Below are 13,448 nucleotides of genomic sequence, written 5' to 3'. Positions count from 1 at the left end.
ACGTATCGTCTGTATGTAGTTTTTTGTAGGTTTTTGCTCATTTTGTTTAGAAGTCGTTCATAGGGCAGTTTTCATGTGTAACGTGACGGTTGTTTGTATTCGGTTTATTAATGAAAATCGCTTTTTTGTCTCTCTTCTGTATTCGCTAATTTAAATTAATGGCTAAGAAGGACAATGTAGCATAATTCGACATTAAATCTACCCTTGCAACATTTGGCTATAACATAATTTGTCGAATAAAACATACGGCCCAATTGTTAAGCTTGTCTGGCCAAGTGAGGCAGTATATCGAGATTCGGGCTATAGCATAAGATGCCGAGTAGATTCATATATTAGCCTTTGCCCTATTTGAATGTCGTTCCAGAGCCAAATAAAACATATGGCCCAATGCTAATCTCGTCTGGCCAAGTGGGGCAGTGTATCGTGATTCAGTTATAACATAAGATGCCGAGTAGATTCACATATTTGCCCTTACCCCATTTGGACATGTCGTTCAAGAGCCGAATAAAACATACGGCCCAATGCTAAGCTCGTCTGGCCAAGTGGGGCAGTGTATCGTGATTCGACTATAACATAAGATGCCGAGTAGATTCACATATTTGCTCTTGCCCCATTTGGACATGTCGTTCAAGAGCCGAATAAAACATAAGGCCTAATGCTAAGCTCGTCTGGCCAAGTGGGGCGGTGTATCGTGATTTGGCTATAACATAAGATGCCGAGTAGATTTACAGATTTGCCCTTGCCCCATTTGGACACGTCGTTCAAGAGCCGAATAAAGCATACGGCCTAATGCTAAGCTTGTCTGGCTAAGTGGGGCAGTATATCGTGATTCGGCTATAACATAAGATGCCGAGTAGATTCACATATTTGCCCTTGCCCCATTTGGGCCTCGTTGAAGAGCCGAATAAAACATATGGCTCGATGACTTGCCCCATTTGGACATGTCGTTCCAAACCCGACTATAGACGCGGGGTTAGATGTGGAGTGCATCGAAAATGCTGCATTCATAATTAATGAACGTAGTATCTAGTATTTAAGAGGTCCCACGAAAAGGGTAGTCGATAATTTGAGAACGAGCAAAAACTTGAGTGTTGACGGTGGTCGTGAGTGGGGGCGATAGATGTCTCAGAGATTATTCTTCAACAAGAAACGAGAAGGAAGGAGCTTGGCGAAGCTGGACCCTGAAATGCATAGTGCTGCTGGAGGCGAAGCTCAAAGAACAAGAAATGTGACAGCAGAGCGGAGAGAGAGACGTCGGTCGCTCAAACATCAGAGTAGGTCCCCCAGAAAAGATGAAGTAGCAAAGTCCCCCAGAGATGGGGTGCAGCAATGAGTGGGCTCAAAGACCGCGAGTGGGCATGCCGCTACGCGAAGTAAGCTGGGCAAACCGCCACGCCTGCTGAGCTTTTTGTTCTTTATTGGAAACAAACCAATGACCGAAACAGACTCAATAGACCGTGATCCTAACGTGGAGGTGGAATTCACGCGGAAAATATTCTTGCCAAAGGTGCAACAATCGCTTGTCGGCTGGGCTGATTACAAGGTTTTTAGGGAAGGTATACATGGGGCAATTCGAGGACTTTACAACGCGTATGAAGTCGACATGCGCCTGCGTGGGGCAAAAAAAAGAGCTCGAGTAGCAGGAGGGGCACATTCGGGATTTGGAGCGTCGCGCGGAGAAAGCCGAGAGCAAGCTAAAAAGGCCAAGGTGGTTGAGACACAGTCGGCATGTGCCACAAACCCAGTTGTCATGGACAGAGTCAACCAGCGCCTGCTAGATCATGCTATGGCTGATAGAGAACCGTAAACATGTTTTCCAAAGAGGCTATAAGAACTCGGGCCTATGAAGAAGGTTTTTTTTGGGGCCGAAAAATCGGCATTGAACAGACTAAGGAAAAATTGGCAGAAGACGTTTGTCGATACGAGAACTATGGCTTCAAGCACGGTTGGATTAGGGCTTTACAAGCCATGGGCGTCGACTTGACGTCTCCGTTATATAAAGAGTACAAGTTTCCCTTCGAGGTTTTTGATGCGGAGAAGATGGACGACGAAGAGGAAAACACCGAAATAGAGAAAGCCTAAATATTGTAATTTAAATTCTAGGACTCATGTGCTTGTAGGAAGAAGTTATTTTAGTTGAAATAAATATTCATTGTTCTTATGTCTTATCAAACAGTGCGTTTTTGTGTTCCAATTTTATTCTATTGCCCTTAGCTTGAATCTTTTGAACCATGTGTTTATTAGTTCTCGTAAATTGACTGCTCTATTTAGGCAATGTACTTATTTGAAAAACCCTTTCAGCTGATGCTCCGAATTCGGAGGCTTATTCGGCTCAAATGTGAACTTGCACAAAGGGCTCGCCGAATTCGGAGTCTTACTTGGCCAATCGTGATATCCACGAAGGGTGCTCTGAATCCAGAGTATTATGTGGCCAATCGTGATATCCACGAAGGGCACTCAGAATTCGGTGCCTTATTCGGCCCAAACGTGAACAAGCACGAAGGGGGCTTCAAATCTTGAGTCTTATATCATTTAACCATTTTTGACGAGACGGTGATAAAAAAGGCATATTGCATTTGCAGAATACGTAGATGTGTACATGTTAGCATAGCAGCACAAATAAAAAACGAACTGGCATGTCATACAAATTGGCTTAATGATAAAATTTACGCAAGTGGGTTGAGTTCTAGGGTCGTGGTAAACTTCTGCCAGCCATGTCTGAAAGCCGATACGCCCTCGTTCCGACAATTGAATCAATCTGGTAAGGGCCATCCTAGTTGGGGCCCAATTTACCGTCCACTAGATTCTTAGTAGCAGGAAGCACTTTCTTGAGCACTAGTTCTCCAGGTGTATAACGACGCAACTACACGCGCTGATTATACGACTTGGCAAGATGCTACATATATCGCGCTATGCACACAAGAGCACGATCTCGGCGTTCTTCAATCAAAGTCAGATCTAAGGCCAACATCATGTCATTATGGCCTATGTCAAAAACCTTGGATTTCAGTGTGGGCAGGCCGATTTCAAGAGGGATAATAGCCTGTGTCCCAAAGCACAAAGCGAATGGTGTTTCTCCAGTAGATCGCCTTGGAGTGGTGTGATGAGCCCACAACACACTGGGCAATTCTTCAACCCACCTGCCTTTGGCCTTTTCCAATCGTTTCTTGATGTCGTCCAGGATCACTTTATTGGAGGCCTCAGCCTGACCGTTGCTTTGTGGGTATGCCGGCGAGGAAAAAGTAGGGTTGGATACCATATGTGTTGCATAACTCCCAATAGACACCACCATCGAATTGGGTGCCGTTGTCAGAGACAAGTGCTCTCGGTATGCCAAATCGTGTTATGATTTTCTTCCATACAAAACGTTTAACATCAACATCTTGAATATGTGTTAATGCATCTACTTCGACCCACTTTGTAAAATAATCTGTTACGATGATCAGGAATCGCTTGTTCCCTGGAGCCCGCGGTAATGGTCCGATGACATCAAGTCCCCATTGAGCGAATGGCCAACGACTTGTAATGGAATTTAATTCTTCGGTAGATATATGAGTTAAAGAGGAAAAATTTTGGAATTGTTCACACTTCTTTACGTAGTTCTCGGCATCTATTCACATGGTCGGCCAATAATATCCCCACGTTACGGCTCGGTGGGCCAATGAGCGTCCTCCAAAATGGGCACCACAACTACCTTCATGTATTTCGGCCAATTGTTCCTCGACTTTGTCTGGGTGAACACAATCCAGGTACAGCCCAGAGAGTGATTTTTTGTAAAGCTTTTCCTGCAAATTTAGATGATATCGCAGGGCTTTATTTCGCAGCTCGTGGGTTTCTTTCTTATCCATTGGGAGCTGTTCTAAGGAAAGAAATGCAGCGATGGGATCCATCCAACTTGGTCTTGCTTCAATGATGTTAATCTAAACTGGTTCAAAAGAGGTGATGCTCGGCTCTAGGATGTACCCTACTTTGATTGTTCGTTTGACTTCTGAGTTAATGGCGGAGGCTAGGCAAGCAAGGGTATCTGCATGTGTGTTCTGATCCTGAGTTATCTGATTCAACTCATGGTGGTCAAATTTTGTGAGCAAGGAATTTGTCGTTTTCCTGTGGGCTGCCATGCGGTCATTTTTAGCTGCATATTCCCCTTTCAATTGGTTGATGAATAACTTCGAGTCACAGAAAACAAGTAATCGCCGTGTACCAAGGTGAAGCGCGTTACGAAGGCCAGTAAGCAATGGTTCGTATTCGGCCTCATTATTTGATGCATCAAAACACAGTTTGACTGCCTGCTCGATTATTGCCCCTTCGGGGGTCATGATTACTACGCCTGCCCTGCTGCCATGTTGGTTGGATGATCCGTCATAGTACATTTGCCAAATATCTCCAACACATATTTGCCAGTCGGGTTTATGTTGGACTTGATCAGACTTGAAGTCAGAATGGCATCCCGTGAACTAGGCTACAAAGTCGGCGAGCACCTGCCCCATGATGGCAGTTCTAGGCAAAAACTAGATATCATACTGGCTGAGTTTCAAAGCCCATTTCGAGACTCGCCCTGATTCTTCCACGCTACGGAGCACTGACCGGAGAGGATAGTCCGTTAATATCCCTATGGTGTGAGCCTGAAAATAGTGCATCAACTTTCTTGCAGCCACTACGAGAGCAAGGATGAGCTTTTCCAATGGTCGGTATCATGTTTCAATGTCGACCATTCCCTTGCTTACATAGTAAATTGGTCGCTGCTCCCCGAGTTCTTCTTTTAGTAGCACGGCGTTGACCACCCGGTCGGATATCGCCAGATACAAGATGAGCGAATCGCCTACCGATGGGGTTGCCAAGAATGGTACTGATCAGAGATAAGTTTTCAAGCCGTCCAGCGTGACGTGGCACTCGGGGGTCCATTCAAATGATTTTCCTTGTCGAAATGTGTGAAAGAATTGTCGGTAACGATTTAAGGAATGACTGATAAACCTATTGAGGGCAACGACCATCCCCATCAACTTTTGAACTTCATTGACCGACCGGGGGGAGTCGTGTACTATAATTGCTGTGATCTGCCTCAGGTTGGCCTCCATTTCACGATAGTTGACAATATTGCGGAAAAATTTTCCAAATCCGATGCCAAATGCACATTTCAAGGCGTTCAGTTTTATCTTTTATTTTTGGAGAATGCTAAAGGTTTTTGCTAAATCGGCTAGATAGGCATGTTTTTCCTTGGATTTCACCACCATGTCATCGATGTATACTTCCAAGATACGGCCGAGTTGTTCCTTGAACATAGTGGTAACCATTCTCTGGTAAGCTGTCCCCGCATTCTTCAGTCCGAAGGGCATGACCTTGTAGTAATAGGTCCCCCTTGGGGTGAGAAATGCAGTTTTTTCTTGATCCTCCGGATGCATGGCAATTTGGTGATAACCCCTGTAGGCATCCAAGAAGCTCATGCGCTGATGATGTGCTGTTGTGTCCACAAGTTGGTCAATTCTAGGAAGAGGGAAACAATCCTTTGGACAGGCCCTGTTCATGTCCGTCAAATCGACACAAATGCACCAAGATCCATTTTTCTTCGTTACAACCACAGTATTGGATAGCCACATGGGATAAGTGACTTCACAAATTGCCCCGGCATCAACCAATCTGTCAACTTCATCAACAATGGCCGATGCATGCTCCGCAGCTGACCGCCGACTTTTTTGAATGATTGGTTTGACTTTTGGATTGACCTTTAAACGATGTTGGGCCACGACTGGATCCACCCCGGCATCTCGTATGGTATCCACGCAAACACGTCGAGGTTGCCAAGTAGGGGCACTAGCTCGCGTCTATCAACGTCGCTCAGGGAAGTGCTGATCATAAAGAATTTGTCAAGACTCCCATTGATTTCGATTCAATCAAGGTCTTTAGTTGCTTTTTTGCTAGGGATTTTTCTAATGTCCTCGAGGCTCTCTCGATCTGGTATTTCAGTTGAGTTCACTTCCAGTTCCTTTGGCCTCTTTGCAGCAACAATAAGATAGCATGCTTGCGTCGATTTCTAAGAGCCCTGAATTTGCTCAATGCCATACTCAGTTGGAAAGTGAAGTAGTTGATGGTAGGTGCTCGGCATAGCCTACATAGTGTGCAACCAAGTCCTTCCCATGATAAAATAGTATGGTGACGGGAGTTTAACGACAAGAAATTCCATGTCTACTGATCTGGTACCTACCCATACTAGTAGTGTAATCTTGCCCAAGGGATACTTGGGGTTGGCATTGAAGCCGAACAATGGGTAATCAACCAGTAACAGATTCGAATCAATGACGCCGAGTTTAACAAACGTCTTGTAAAACATTATTTCTAAGGTGCTTCCCTGATCGATGAGAACACGCTCAATTGTGAATCTGTTTACACGTAGCTCAATGATGAGGGGATCATCGTGGGGGAGAGTTACTCCATCTAGGTCGGTGTCATCAAAGCTAATCCTGCTAGTTTCATGGGGCCGTTTGGCTGGTGTGATTGGCTTGGGCAGACTACGTTGCAACTGAATCGTATGTACCTCGGCTGACGACGGTAAGCTGTATATCATGTGAATTACACCAAGTGGAGGTGAATCCGGCCGTAGGGCTACCGTGTTTGATGAGTTGTTCTTTCAGACATGTTGCACCAGCCGACCGTATTGTACCAACTCTTCCAGGTGGTCCTTCAGTACATAACAGCTGTCAGTATCGTGGCCATGGTCCTTATGATACTCGCACCGCTTATCCCTTCTCCTTGTATCAGATGGTCCCATCATCTTGGACGGCCACTTAAAGAATGGAAGATGTTGGACTTTGGGCAGGATCTTACTGATCGGCTCCGTCAATTCCGTATACTTCTTATTCGAACGTCTTGTGAGACTACTATCCACTTGATATTGTTCGTTTGAACGGTGTGAACACTAGCCACTTGATCGGCGCGAATCTCGTCGGTTGTCTTATTTAGCTCGAGTCCGAGGTTCAGGGCTCCTTGATGGCACAGTGCTTATCGGCTGAACCAGACTAGATGGAGCCATCTAAACGACTTTATGTCTAGCCTTGACGCGCAGGACATCGACTTCCACCTTAAAGTACTCTTCAACTTTCTTCATCAGTGCCCAGACTATTTTGGGAGGCCGTCTGGTCAACGAACTGCGGAGAGGACTACCAGGGTGTAATCCTATCTTAAAGGCAGTAATGGCCATGGAATCATTATAGGCATGATCCACCAAGTTGAAACACTCCCAATAATGCGCCGAATACTCACAGAGGGTCTCTTCTAGTTTAATTTGCATTACCTAGAGAGTCGGTTTGCTTTGGCTGAACTTCGTTGGTGTTAAATCTTGCCCTGAAGGATTTTTGGAGCTGATGAAAGCTTCTTATTGACGTCGGCTCTAGTATGAGGGCTTCATCATCAGCATACAACGTCATCGCTTGTTTATAATGACAAATGCGGTCAGTGGGATCTGATTTTCCATCATATAAGGTGAACGTCAGTGCTTTGAACTTTTTAGGCAGCATAGCCCTTGCAATGCGTCATACGAAAGAGTCGTGCCTGTCTTCTTCACCTGAATCATCACTTCCTTTCCCTCACCTGTGCCGTACATAAGGACTTCCTTCAAATGAGCTGTATACATCAACTTGCGCCTTTTTTCTAGGTTCTTGGAATGGTGAGTCGGAATCACTAGCATTATCATGTTTCCGAAGTCGACGTCGTCGGTCATCCTTCTTCATTTCTGGGGATTGACCCCGATCATGGCATGCGGCCTGTTGGGATTTGGCTAACTCCAGGGCCAATTCCTTACGCAAGCGCTCGTTCTCAGCCATCATATCTTCTAGGCACTGTTCATTTCGTTTTGCTTGATCCATGATCGTCTGCACAGTCTCCTACACAGAAGTTGAGGGTGAGGTTTGAGCTACTGGGTCAAAGTTCAAGGCCCGTCGCACGGGGATATTCTCCAGTCCAAGTATGTTTCTTAGAGTAATGTCATCTCTTGGTGTAACATTGTCAGAAACTATCGAAGGATTATCTATTACGCCTGCCATGGATGCACTTGAGTATTCCCACAGACGGTGCCAATTGTGGTGAAGTGGTTTGGGAATACTCTTGTATGCAGTTGGACGCTCTTGATCCTCTGATTGCTACTTGAAAAATGGATGAACAGTCCGGTCGGGGGTGCCAGAATTAGCACTCCGACAAACAAGTCAGTATTCTCTCCAATTTACTTATGTCTCAAGTTATCTTTTATGCCTCTCTTTGGCTGACATTCCTCCATTTTTATATTACATCTGGGCCCAAGGGTCGGGCCACTCCTTATCTCGCACATAGTTACTTAGTCAGCCTTCAATTGAGTGTTGGCTCCCATTCAGCTCCTTATATGGCCGATTCGTATATTCGGCTTCATGAGCCCCTGTTCAGGGCCGAATTGCCTTCGGCTTGATGTCACATGCCTTGGCCTCTTCCTCATTGATTATATTCAGCCTTCACACCTTTCAAACCCTAATTTCCTCACTCACTCTCTCTCTCTAGTCCTTGCTTAAAACCTCAATAGTCCATCATCCATTAATTTTCCCATCATTGCTCCTTTGAGAAAAAGGTAGAGCTCGTTGAAAACTTCAGTCTAATCGAAGAGGATCTCATTTTTTGGCTCCGTCAAAGTTTTACCCTTGCTCTCTTCCTCTTCTACTCGTAAGATAGGGATTTTTTTCAACATTTAGTATGATTCTTAACTTGGTTATTTACTCCCTAGACAGGGTCAGTGATATGGGACCTTTCGGGTTAAATCTAGGATTTGATTATGAAATATGAAAGAGGGGTTTTTCAAATAAATGCTTGAGAAGGGTTGTGGAAATGTGTATATTGTTGGTTTGTGTTGGAAATTCATTTCGAAAATGTGATTTTGAAAATAAAAGGGTTTTGTTGAGAAAACATTGATTTTTGATTCATGAAAGAAAATGAAATGATGTTGGATTTTGAAAGATATGGGGGATGTATCTGTTGATGATAATAGTGGAGTTAGATATTTATTATCACTCTCATTTTGAAATTTATGAGATTTTATCTATTATTGGAAAATTATCTGTTGAGTAAAAATGTTTTGGGCTATCGGTGGAGGATAATCATGATTGTTGTAGAAATTGCATGCGGATTAGGTTAAATTGAAACTAATTTCTCATACATTGTGCATTGAGCATTGTTTCATACTTGAACATTGAAAATCTATTGCTTTTGAGAAAAAAGGGTGTATACCTTGGTGAATCTGGTTAAGGGGTGTGGTTGTGGTTGTGGTTTATATTGTTAGCCTGTGTGTTCTTTGTGAAAGTCTAGAAACCAGTGTCATTAGGTGTCGATCATTCTAGTTAGTACTGGTAAAATGGCTTTAGTAGTGCTTTTATAGCCTACTAGCAGACACGTACCTTGAGATTCCTAGTGATTTGTATCTACTGCCCTGTTTTTTGATATAAAATGACATTTTTCATAAATTATAATCCTGGCATTGCATTGTTTTAAGATGAAAAATGAAGAACGTTTGACTAATGGCATGAATATGCATTCACCTTATGACTTTGCTAAGTTTTATATATTGTGTTAAAGTATCTATATTGGGCTTTTGCTCACCCTACATGGAAAATAATTTTCAAGTGTTAATGATATGCCTCCACCAAGGACATATCTTGGAAGGACTTGGACCCTAGAGCTTCTTTGTTTTATTTTGATGTAATTATTTTTGTACAAGCTTTGGGCTTTAACTATATTGAGTTGAACTCACTTTTGTTGTACCCAAGCATTATCTTGGAAAGATGTAGCCACTAGGGCATTAACTTATCTGTGTAACCTTTTATTTGAGGTCACTCATATATGGCATATGCTATAATTCAGGATCTAGGATTTATGAATATATTTTATTTCAGCTCACTCATGTGTGGCATATGCTATAGATTCTGGATCTAGGATTTATGAATGTATGCTTGCATATATCATCTTTTGTACGGTAAAAAAATATAAACGAAAGGTTAATATTTTGCATGTTTATGATTTCTATGGGATATCATGGTATGGGTTGTCATTATTATTTCGGGGCATTATAGAACAAGGATGTTTCCACCAATTTCCATGTTTGCGAATGATTGAGGAGAGAGATTTCAACATTCTTGACATAGAATCTCTTGTTTTGCTTCCAAAAATAATCAATGAAATGGCACATCCCAAGAATGATCCAAGTAATCCTATGAAACAGCTACTATTGCTCACTAATATTGAGCATAAGTTGAAACACATGTATTAATATGCTTAGATGATGAGATACATGAGGAGAAGATGTGTAACAAGAAAGAAATCTACTCTACATATCAAACTTGTGAATGGATGGCTAATTTCTACCCCCAATCACATCTACAAGATTCTAAACATATGTGACAACAATGAACTATAGCACTAGAAAGCAAGAAAAGACTACAAAAGTATAAGAAAGTAAAGAGAACAATTGACTCAATGAATGGGTGGCCATGTCCTAGTTCCCTCCACATCCATGAGGACTCAATCAACACATTTATGTACAACAACAAAGAATTATAGCACTAGAAAGTAAGAAGAGTAGATGAAAGTACAAGAAACTAAAGAGAACAATCAACTCAATGGATGGGTGACTCTATCCTAGTTCCCTGCACATCCATGAGGACCCATCACATGATTACAACAAGCTAACAGTGAGGTACAAAGCTTATGAATGAAGAGTAAGAGATAAAAGATGAGAAAATGTTCAAAAGTTTCACCTCTTGAAAGAGGGTGAACTTCTTGGTTGTCAAACTCCTTTTTGGTTGTCAAACTTTTTCTTAGCACCCTCAAGGTCCTTTACATATGGCTTAGAGTTCTTAGGATCCTTAGCAAGAAGCTTGGAGTCAAGCTTTGATGGCTGGTGTATGAGAAATAGAGATTGAAGATGAAGTGCAGGAGGTGGGCTATTAAACAAGTTTCTTAGCCTTAAGAAATATTTTGTAACCTCTTAGAAATATTTCTCAACCTTAATTTTTATTTTAATGGAGTTTTGCATGGTGTATCAGTGAGTGCATCAGTGAAGAAGAAAAGGAAGAAAAAGGTTGAAGATGATGTGAGACCCCTAACTTTTGTAAATCCTAATAAGTCCTTGATTTTTTAGATTTTATAATAAAGCCCTTAGTTCCATATTTATTCGCAAAATTAACCCTAGAACAGAAAACGCATCGCAAACAAACCCACACAAACCCCAATTAACCCCGATAGCTTAGTAACCAATTTTGACACCCTAATATTAACTATAAGGCCCTAGAACTTGGTAATTTTATTCTAGACCCTCACTTTTGAATTCTTTCAATAAAGATCCTTGATTTCCTATTTGATTTCAATTTTAACCCCAGAGTCAAAAACATGCGTCAACCGAGAACCTGCAAGCCTTGATCAATCTCGAGAACTTAGCAATCATTTCCAATATCCTAATAATAAATAAATAACCCCCTAATTATAAATCTACTATTTAAAACCCTAGATTTTCGATTCTCATTACGATTTGCTGTTTAATCCGAAATAAAGGAACTTTAATCGAATTGAATTCTCAAATCCTAATTTAATTAAATACTGCACTTAAATAAATGTTCTAATTCATAAATTATGACCTTAGTCCTCATATTTTTTTAATCACAAATTAACCTCAAGTTAGTAACCATTATATATATATATATACATATACATATACATACTTGTACTAATTTTCAAATTAAAGTTGCACATGAGGGATCTTTTGTACACAAAATGATTAAGAAAATCCCCCCTAAATCTATATGATGGCCGGCCATCTCCCTAGGATACACTATATGTTTTGCTTGGTACAAAAATCCTTTAAATCTTGAAATAATTATGAACCTAGGTACAATATAGATTTGCTATTTATATACACATGTGTACTTGTAACTAGAAATAATTAATTAGTCCTAAACCTAACCAAATCATAATTAAAGATAAAATCATGGTCCTAATCATTCCTCATTCCATTACATTCAAACTAAATTAAGGTACTATTCAACTGAGTTGAAACCAATGGTGAAATAGTCTTTTTACCATTTTTTTTTCTCTATAAGTATACCATCTCTCCTTATTTGTTGGATACACAAATACACTCACACCCTACCCCATGGCTGAGAGAGGAAAAAAAAATAGAGGAAGAGAGAGCTTGGTGGTGAAGAAAAAAAAATGAGAAAGAAGAATTGCGTAAACATCTTATCTAGGCAGCAAGTAAGCCACATTACCACCCTTCCTTCTACTTCCTTTTTCAAATGTTCTTAGAGGTTCTAAATATTATTTTCAGAGGTATTACAATGGTGTTCTTGTGTTGAAAATGAAAAGAATTGAGCCTTGTTCCACCCTTTCTTGTGTTTTCTCTTAATTGGTACAAAACTATCTTTTTCTACACCAATCTCTCATAATTTCCAAAGGCACACCTTCAATCCAAATTTCTAAGTTTAATATGTTTTCATCACAATAAAAGTGAAAAATTATTCATGGTTATCCTTTTTTCATACTTTTCTCTTATTTCAAGCTTTGTGCTTAAAGAATTGGTTTTTCAGCGCACTTGTGAAAATTCTAGAAAAATACAAACAAATCTCCTTAGCCTTGTTTTTATGTAAAATCCTTCCTTTAAGTGTAGCTTTTATGTAAAGAAAATTTTATCAAAAAAGAGTGAGCAATTTGAGAAAACTTGATTTTTGTAACAGTCGATGAATCTGGACAGTGTTGGTGTATTTCTTAAATAACTAAAAATCTAGGAAAGCTATGAAACTTCTAAAAGATATTATGAAAACTAGATAAAATCCTATACAAGCAAATGGAAGGCCAATTTAGGAAAAATCTAAAAGTGTCTCTTAAATTGCAAACTTTAAAGTGCACCAAAGCTGGAAATTTACCTTGTTGATGAACATATGTTCCTGAATTCATGGAAATGCTTATTATTACTTGTTCATGACTTGGTATGATATTTTCATGTATTGTAGTTATGTTTCTTACCATAGTTCTTTAATGATGCTCATATTTATGTGGATATTATTGCCTTGATAAGTTGTTCTAACTTTAATTTAAGACATCTAACTCAACAAAAAACTTAATTGGAGTGGTATTGGATTTTCGATCACTTGAATAATGAAAAAATGATAATGTGTTAAGAATGGATTGATATGATGTGTTCCCTAATTGAAGATTAAGTCTTGAGGAAGTGGTTTTCACATTAACCCTAGGATGGAACGAACATATTTGGACTCTTTGTGATGGCTTGATTTTGTGAGATAAGGTTGGGTCTAGATGGGACATTCAGGACGATAAAACCTTTTTTGAAAGGATAAGTTTGGTTTCAGAATGATAAAACTTTTTTTCTTTCCACTGCCCCTTTTGAGGTCCACCGATGGCACTGCGTTGCAAGCATCCGTGGTAGGTTCTGC

Source organism: Camellia sinensis, chromosome 10 (assembly GCF_055761805.1).
Source record: "Camellia sinensis isolate YWXY chromosome 10, ASM5576180v1, whole genome shotgun sequence".
In the NCBI taxonomy this organism is placed as follows: domain Eukaryota; kingdom Viridiplantae; phylum Streptophyta; class Magnoliopsida; order Ericales; family Theaceae; genus Camellia; species Camellia sinensis.
The sequence above is the reverse complement of the archived record's forward strand: the minus strand, read 5'-3'. Positions refer to the sequence as shown.